This window comes from Bos javanicus, chromosome 8, assembly GCF_032452875.1.
Source record: "Bos javanicus breed banteng chromosome 8, ARS-OSU_banteng_1.0, whole genome shotgun sequence".
Lineage (NCBI taxonomy): Eukaryota > Metazoa > Chordata > Mammalia > Artiodactyla > Bovidae > Bos > Bos javanicus.
This window is the reverse complement of record NC_083875.1, coordinates 17,322,843-17,330,276: the sequence shown is the minus strand read 5'-3', so window position 1 is coordinate 17,330,276 and position 7,434 is coordinate 17,322,843.

Here is a 7,434-nt window from a genome sequence, read left to right as displayed (position 1 = left end):
GGACTTCATGAGAGAGAGTGGATGCTGACTTTCCCTAGGGAAGGCAGAAGCCTGGTGGGGTCTGAGCAAGGGCCTGAGGCATAGCTTGTACCCACAGCTGCCTCCTAGGCCCTCATCAGCCTAGCTTTTGGCTCGGAAAGCTAGCACTTTGAGTATCTAGTCAGGAGACTTTCTCATTTTCCTTGGGTTGATCCCACCCCTCCTCCCCCCTCCCCATCATCTTTTCACATGATGGCAATCAACTCCTAGTTTTATAAGGTGTTCTTTATTCTGGCAGAATTTAGGCCAGGGACTTTCTGTTCAGCAAATGGCTTGGCTCACGTGGACCCTGGGGTTGTTTACGTTTTTTAGGACTTGCTATTGCGAAACCCTAGTTTATTTTACGTACTTGGACTGCTTTTGCCAGAATGAATTCATTTGCTCAAGTTATTTTTAAAATGTACTTTTTCTTAGCTTTTTAGAGACGCTCTAGTCTCTTGTTTGTGTGGGTCTAGGCCAGAAAAAAAACAAAGCAAAACAAAAAAACGCGGTCTATTGATCGAAGCCAGGAAAAATGTCTAGCCAATGTGGATCAAAGGAGGTTCTCAGTTTTGAACAGAAAATTCTCTCCTCCCTGGATGCTGACTTAACACTGAGTGGTGCTAGTCCCAGGGCTGAAATCCTTGATGCTTCCAGAACCAAGAAGGCCCTGCAAATGAGTCTCAGACTGCTCCTGCAGGTATGCTGGAGGAGGCTTTCAGGATAGTCACTGGGAAAAAAATACCTTCTGTTGTCAGTTGGCTCCTCCACAGTCCAGTAGGGAGACCACTGGAGGCTGTAGGGCCACACACACCCACGACCTCGTCTGGGCCAAATGGGCTGATTCACCAGACTACCTTGCAAACAATTTTTTTGTGTGTATGAGTGTGCTTTTATTTCCTTTTTTTAAAAAAAAATGTTTTATTGAAAAATAATTGATTTAGTGTTGCATTAATTTCTGCTGTACAGCAAAGTGATCCATATATTCTTTTTCATGTTCTTTTCCATCATGGTTTATCACAGGGTATTGAATATATTTCCCTGTGCTATACAGTAGGACCCTGTTTATCCATCCTATATATAATCATTTGCATCTGCTAATCCCAAACTCTTGGTCCATCCCTCCCCCTGGGCACCCTCAAGTCTGACCTGTGTCTGTGTCTATTTCTCTTTTGTAGTTGTTTGTGGCATTTTTAGATCCCACATATAAGTGACATTGTAAGGTGCTTGTCTTTCTCTGACTTCTTTCAATTAGTATGATAATCTCTAGGTCCATTCATGTTGCTGCAAATGGCATTATGTCATTTTCTTTTTAATGGATGAGTAGTATTCCATTGAATATGAGCAGCACATCTTTATTCAGGCATCTGTTGGTGGACATTTAGGTTGCTTGCATGTCTTGGCTATTGTGAACAGTACTGCTGTTTACATAGGGCTGCATATAACTTTTTATAGTTTTGTCAGATACATGGCCAGTAGCGGGATTGGAGCATCATATGTCAACTCTATTTTTAGATTTTTAAGGAACCTGCACACTGTTCTGCATTGTGGCTGCACCAGTTCACATTCCCACCGAGTGCTGAAGAGTTCCCTTCTCACCACACTCTCTCCATCATTTGTTATCTGTAGACTTTTTAAAGATGGCGATTCTAACTGGTGAGAGGTAGTACATACCCAGGGGTTTTGATTCCTTGCAAACATTTTATTTCACAACTGGTTTTTAAACATAACTCTTTAGGACCTAGATTCTTACTTTTGGGGGAAATCAGAAACCCCTCTGAGAATCTGATGAAAGCTATGGCTCCACCACTCAGAAAAGTATATGTACATACAAACATTTGTCAGTGGTATCACTGGGATAATATCCAAGAACTCCCAAGGTGGGAATGGGGGCATAAATCCCATTGATTCAGAATTTGGGGAAGCTTCAAAACTGAGATTAATGGTATGTGGATACTATTCATTCTTTTGGAACTTGTTGAGTTCCAGGAACTACACTGGAAGATGGGGACACAGTGGTGCATAAGACAAGGATCCAGCCTTGTGTGTGAAGGCTGCAATTTAATGGAGACAAACCTAGAATAATTGTGATTATAATGAGTTAAGTGTTATGCTGGGCCTGTAAGTATGGAAACCTCTAAGAACTCTGAATGAAGGGTAGTTAATTCAACACGTATTTGATAAACATATTATGTGCTAGACAATTAGGTGTAAGCTAGTGCACGTGGAACAACAGACTGGTTCCAAATAGGAAAAGGAGTTCGTCAAGGCTGTATATTGTCACCCTGCTTATTTAACTTATATGCAGAGTACATCATGAGAAACGCTGGGCTGGAAGGAGCACAAGCTGGAATCAAGATTGCTGGGAGAAATATCAATAACCTCAGGTATGCAGATGACACCACCCTTATGGCAGAAAGTGAAGAGGATCTAAAAAGCCTCTTGAAGAGGGTGAAAGTGGAGAGTGAAAAAGTTGGCTTAAAGCTCAACATTGAGAAAACGAAGATCATGGCATCTGGTCCCATCACTTCATGGCAAATAGATGGGGAAACAGTGGGAACAGTGTCAGAATATTTTTGGGGGCTCCAAAATCACTGGAGATGGTGATTTCAGCCATGAAATTAAAAGATGCTTACTCCTTGGAAGGAAAGTTATGACCAACCTAGATAGCATATTCAAAAGCAGAGACATTACTTTGCCAACAAAGGTCCGTCTAGTCAAGGCTATGGTTTTTCCAGTGGTCATGTATGGATGTGAGAGTTGGACTGTGAAGAAAGCTGAGCGCCGAAGAATTGATGATTTTGAACTGTGGTATTGGAGAAGACTCTTGAGAGTCCCTTGGACTGCAAGGAGATCCAACCAGTCTATCCTAAAGGAGATCAGTCCTGGGTGTTCTTTGGAAGGACTGATGCTAAAGCTGAAACTCCAATACTTTGGCCACCTCATGTGAAGAGCTGACTCTCTAGAAAACACCCTGATTCTGGGAGGGATTGGGGGCAGGAGGAGAAGGGGACAACAGAGGATGAGATGGCTGAATGGCATCACCAACTCGATGGACATGAGTTTGGGTGAACTCCGGGAGTTGGTGATGGACAGCGAGGCCTGGCGTGCTGCGATTCATGGAGTTGCAAAGAGTCGGACACGACTGAGTGACTGAACTGAACTGAACTGAACTGAGTGCACATTGTCCTTGCCTCAAGGAGCTTAAAGTTTGGATGCTCTAAATCCAAAGTTGAGGGAGGGGACTGGAAGAGCAGGATACCAGCCACAAGTAAACCCTGATGGAGAAGTAAGTCCATCGAGGTGAAGGGGGTGAGTATCCCAGGCAGTGAGAGCAGTGATGAGAGCAAGGTGGGTGGGGAAGCACACACAGTCCATCTCTACCTGGGGATGAGTGGTGAGAGCAGAGTGGAGAAGTTTGCTGGGTCGGATCCCACAGGTCCCTGTGCTTCGCCCAAGGATGGTGGGTTTTATACTGTGTCAAAGGTTGTCACTGAGGGTTTTTTTTTCTAAAGTAAGTGAGTAAAGTTAAAGAGGAGATGATATTAGAGAGATTGCTCTGCTTTCTGTGGAAAAATGGATTGGGGTGGTGGAGGGGCGTGGTGCCTAGTAGGTGAAGAGACCAGAGAGGGGACCTGTTGAGTTAGTGTGGGTGAGCGATGATGAAGTCCTAGCAGTGACAATGAAGCTGGAGCAGAGAGATTTGAAAAACAGGGTGAAGCCTCTGGATTGTACCTCTCAGGCTGCGACGGATTCACACTAATAAAACCACCTTGCTACTGAGGTGGTATCCTTCAGAATCATGGCTGCAGAATTGCTGCGGCTTAATAATCAGATGGGGAAACTCTACATTCAGTTGCTTAATGATGCTGATAATGACACTGATACCACTGACAACAGTGGTAACTGAATCTTATTGTTCACTTACTCTGCGCCCGTTACCCTTTCACGTGTTCTGCGTATATCAACCTACTTTTTTTTTTAAAAATGACTTTATGATGTAAGTTCCATTATATCTGTGGAATAGATGAGGATATTGAGATAGCACAGAGAAGTTCAATACCTTGTCCAAGCTCACACAGCCAAGAAGTAGAAAAACAGATTTGAAGTCTCGTTCCAGGACTCACACTCCTATCAAAACTACTCTTTTCCTACAATGACAGATATAGTGTTTTTTCCTGTAAAATTCAGTACGAGCACTAAAGTGGGGATTTTCAATTTGTTCTGAACGTTGTAGCCACAATAAAAACGTTTCCATGCCACTCACATCCTCCAGAAACGTAGTAAGTGAGGTGTTAAGTTGCATCTGACTCATTGCGACCCCGTGGACTGTAGCCCACCGGGCTATTCTGTCCATGGGATTCTCCAGGCAGGAATACTGGAGAGGGGTGCCAGTTCCTCCTCCAAATAAGTGAGGTACACGAAGCAAAATGCTGGGTGTGAATGTTTTGGCAGATTCAGTTTCCAAAAAACAGAAAAGCAGAAAAAACAAACAATGGTGTTTTCGAACAATGAATGCTGTTTTCCTTTAGCCATAAGGGAGTTTTTAAACTTGACAAATCTATTCAGCTTTCAAAGCATTCCACATTCCCCACCCACAAGCAAATGCCAGAAAGTGCCAGTTTGAGCCAATTCTGAGCTCAGGAATGATTTTCTCAATACTAGATCAGATTTCTTCAATGTCCATGCTCCACAAACGGATGCTTACTAATGTTCTAATGAGTCTGATGAAAACTGCTTAGCAACTTATCACGGTACTAATGTAAAAAGGACATTTCAGCAAGAGATGATGTAGTGAGACACAAATGCAGAAACAGAAAATGACAGGGTCTTACTACTTTAAAGGGACTGAAAATCACTGCATTGAGATCTTTGAAATTTTAGAGCTAGGCTGTGCATAGGCTCAGTTTAATGGACTTTCTTGGTGGGGGGAGAATGCTTCCAATTACATAAAGAAAGTAATTTCTTTTGCAGGAACTAATTTTTTTTGGAGAGGACAAAGAAAATAATGTTTAGTAAACTCGTATTCACTGAACTAACTTTTTTGGAAGCATGCCCTTTGACCTGACACCATGCTAGACACAGATACAAAAATGAAAAAGGCATCTATCTTGTCCAGACTTCGCTGCTGCTAAGTCATGTCCGACTCCATGCGACCCCATAGACGGCAGCCCACCAGGCTCCTCCATCCCTGGGATTCTCCAGGCAAGAATACTGGAGTGGGCTGCCATTTCCTTCTCCAGACTTTAGCAGTGGATAAAGAGAAGCAAAGAAATGGTGTAACAGACAAAGCAAAAGAAAATACCAGGAAATTAGAAGTGAGACAGTGAGAAGTGAGGATAGAGGGAGGAACAAAAACTGTGTCTCAAGATTTTGGCCTTAAATTTGGGAGTGATGTGGAGCCATTAAACAGAAGTGATGATCAGATTTGATTTTATAAGGATCATGCTGTTGTCAGTGTGAAGACTGGGTTGCAGTTGGGGAGATCAAAGGCAGGATCAGCTCCAATCTTCATAAAAATCATTCCAAAGCATTCTGCTACCTCCCTGGCTGTTCTCTAATTCACTTCCTCTTGTCCCCAAGACATAAGATTTATAATCTTTAAAATGCTATTTACTTTCCAAGTATTTAGGTTTTCCCAGGTATCTGTTACTGACTTTTATTTCCATTTACTTTGTATGACTTGAATCCTTTTATTGTTATGGAGACTTGCTTTATGGCCCAGAATATGATCATCGTAGTACATGTTCTATGTGCTCTTGGAAAGAATGTGTATTCTACCATTGTTGGGTATTGCTGCATTCTATGTCACGTGCATCAAATTGATAGTTTTTGCTCAAGTCTTCTATATACTTACTGTTTAGATTTTTTTTTTCTGTTAAGTCGTTCATTAAAATTGAGCCTATGCATAATCTAGCTCTAGAATTTGTCTTCTTGTTCTAACATTGAAAGAAGTTTTCAAATCTCCAATTATGATTGCAGATTTGTTAATTTCTCCTTATAGTTTTATCAGCTTTTACTTCAAGAATTTTGAAGCTGTTATGTAAATAAGTATTTAGGATTTTTGTGTCTTCTTGATGAATTGACCCTTTATTTGGCATTATGAAATATTCTTTATCTTTGGTAATATTCTTTGCTGGGAAACCTACTTGGTCTGATATTAATATAGCCACTCCTGCTTTCTTTTGATTAGTGTTAGTATGGTGTATCTTTTTCTACCTTTTTAATCTGTTTGCCCTTTATTTTCAATATATGCTTTTTGTTGGTAGCATATAGTTGGATCTTGTTTTTTCATCCAATCTAGACAATCTCTGCCTTTTAATTGGGGTATTTAGAATATTTATATTTAACTCTTTTCAAAAGATAATTGACTGTTTAAGCAAAAATAATAACAAAGTGTGGAGCTTATACTATATGCAGAAGTAAAACATGAGGCCACAATAGCACAAAGGCAAGAAGAGATAAATGAGTTTTTCATTATAAGCTTCTTAAACTATATGTCAAGAGATCACTTGAATGTAGGTATGTTAAAGATGTACATACTATAACCCTAAAGTAATCATTGAAATCAAAGAGTTGTAAGTAATAAACCAACAAAAGAGATTAAATGCAATCATAAAAAATACTCAATCCAAAAGAAAGCAGAAAAGGAAGAAAAAGAGAACAAAGAAAAAATGGAAACAGCAAGATGATATATTTAACATAAACATATCAACAATCACATTAAATGCAAAAGCTCCAAACACCCTGATTAAAAGGTAATGATTTTCAGATTGTGTAAAAGCAGGTATAAAACCACTCATCAGGTACTGAGCTAAGTAGCTTACACAGTCCCATGAAATCCTCTTTAATAAGCATGATGTTATCATCATGTCTTCATTTCAGATATTTAAAAAATGAGCCTCAGAGAGGTTAAGTAACTTCTCCAAGTAGCACAGCAGGGCACTTCAGAGTGCTAATGAGCATATAATCCTTGCTTCATTCCCTTCCCTCCATTTCAGCAGCACTGAGTACCTGTTTCATGGAGCTGTGCCACATGACAACTTCTGTAACTGCTTGAGATGGAGTCCAGTTTAACCATCTGAGTGACCATGGTCTGTGTATTACATCCACTTACTTACTCTCTAGCTTCCTCGTCTGTAAAATGGAACTAATGCCTGCCTCAGTGTTGTTGTGATGATAGATTCAGAAAGTCCAGTGGGTCGTGTATGTTAAATGGGGGTGGGTAACTGTTGTTGTTACTTTCAGCTGTACCCTGAAGATCACACAAGAAATATCAATTTGTACAATTCCATGTCAATACCAAAACAGTGTTAGAGAAATGTGATGTTCACTATCTTCCTCTTTGACTTGCAACATTACAGAAACAGATCATAGTGGTAACTGTCTCATTTCTAATTTTCAGCATTAAATGAA